Below are 1,581 nucleotides of genomic sequence, written 5' to 3'. Positions count from 1 at the left end.
GCCTTGTGACAAACATATCGCACGTGCGCGATATATATTAATCCCGTTATATTATTTTTGACGTTTGCGATATGTTTAAGCTCGATGCTCATTGCTCGCGCGTCTTGGGGCGGCTTTGTGGCGCGAAGAGCGCTTTCTGAAAGGGGTGGAAAAAACTCGTGTTGCTGCGGTATGGAGGGAGGGGTGGAAACCGTGGAAAACTCGTCTCCGTGATTGAGCGGGAGAGTAAGTAGTATAGGACATTATCCATTGTTAGGGAACGGTTGTAATGGTAGTGAGAATGTAGAATCGTCTTTGGAGCGGACCCGGGAGTGGCAAGCATAAGGGACGAAGACGGGGAAACATGTCGGATGCGATCATACCAGCACTAAAGCACCGGATCCCATCAGAACTCCGAAGTTAAGCGTGCTTGGGCGAGAGTAGTACTAGGATGGGTGACCTCCTGGGAAGTCCTCGTGCTGCATTCCTTTTATAATTATTTTTTGCGCCTTGTGACAAACATATCGCACGTGCGCAATATATATTAATCCCGTTATATTATTTTTGACGTTTGCGATATGTTTAAGCTCGATGCTCATTGCTCGCGCGTCTTGGGGCGGCTTTGTGACGCGAAGAGCGCTTTCTGAAAGGGGTGGAAAAAACTCGTGTTGCTGCGGTATGGAGGGAGGGGTGGAAACCGTGGAAAACTCGTCTCCGTGATTGAGCGGGAGAGTAAGTAGTATAGGACATTATCCATTGTTAGGGAACGGTTGTAATGGTAGTGAGAATGTAGAATCGTCTTTGGAGCGGACCCGGGAGTGGCAAGCATAAGGGACGAAGACGGGGAAACATGTCGGATGCGATCATACCAGCACTAAAGCACCGGATCCCATCAGAACTCCGAAGTTAAGCGTGCTTGGGCGAGAGTAGTACTAGGATGGGTGACCTCCTGGGAAGTCCTCGTGTTGCATTCCTTTTATAATTATTTTTTGCGCCTTGTGACAAACATATCGCACGTGCGCGATATATATTAATCCCGTTATATTATTTTTGACGTTTGCGATATGTTTAATCTCGATGCTCATTGCTCGCGCGTCTTGGGGCGGCTTTGTGGCGCGAAGAGCGCTTTCTGAAAGGGGTGGAAAAAACTCGTGTTGCTGCGGTATGGAGGGAGGGGTGGAAACCGTGGAAAACTCGTCTCCGTGATTGAGCGGGAGAGTAAGTAGTATAGGACATTATCCATTGTTAGGGAACGGTTGTAATGGTAGTGAGAATGTAGAATCGTCTTTGGAGCGGACCTGGGAGTGGCAAGCATAAGGGACGAAGACGGGGAAACATGTCGGATGCGATCATACCAGCACTAAAGCACCGGATCCCATCAGAACTTCGAAGTTAAGCGTGCTTGGGCGAGAGTAGTACTAGGATGGGTGACCTCCTGGGAAGTCCTCGTGTTGCATTCCTTTTATAATTATTTTTTGCGCCTTGTGACAAACATATCGCACGTGCGCGATATATATTAATCCCGTTATATTATTTTTGACGTTTGCGATATGTTTAAGCTCGATGCTCATTGCTCGCGCGTCTTGGGGCGGCTTTGTGGCG

The 1,581-nt window shown here is 48.3% G+C and overlaps 3 non-coding genes across 3 annotated transcripts; all 3 read left to right on the top strand.

The window, feature by feature from the left end:
- The first annotated feature begins 348 nt into the window (after positions 1-348).
- On the top strand, positions 349-467 carry LOC119346624. Its single transcript, XR_005167837.1, has one exon. It is a non-coding gene; the product is annotated as a 5S ribosomal RNA (ribosomal RNA).
- A 367-nt stretch (positions 468-834) lies between these two features.
- Positions 835-953, top strand: LOC119346623. The gene has a single exon (XR_005167836.1). It is a non-coding gene; the product is annotated as a 5S ribosomal RNA (ribosomal RNA).
- A 367-nt stretch (positions 954-1,320) lies between these two features.
- On the top strand, positions 1,321-1,439 carry LOC119346625. The gene has a single exon (XR_005167838.1). It is a non-coding gene; the product is annotated as a 5S ribosomal RNA (ribosomal RNA).
- Positions 1,440-1,581: the final 142 nt, after the last annotated feature.

The sequence above is a fragment of the Triticum dicoccoides genome, unplaced genomic scaffold, assembly GCF_002162155.2.
Source record: "Triticum dicoccoides isolate Atlit2015 ecotype Zavitan unplaced genomic scaffold, WEW_v2.0 scaffold45145, whole genome shotgun sequence".
In the NCBI taxonomy this organism is placed as follows: Eukaryota; Viridiplantae; Streptophyta; class Magnoliopsida; order Poales; family Poaceae; genus Triticum; species Triticum dicoccoides.
This window is presented reverse-complemented; position numbering and strand designations above follow the sequence as displayed.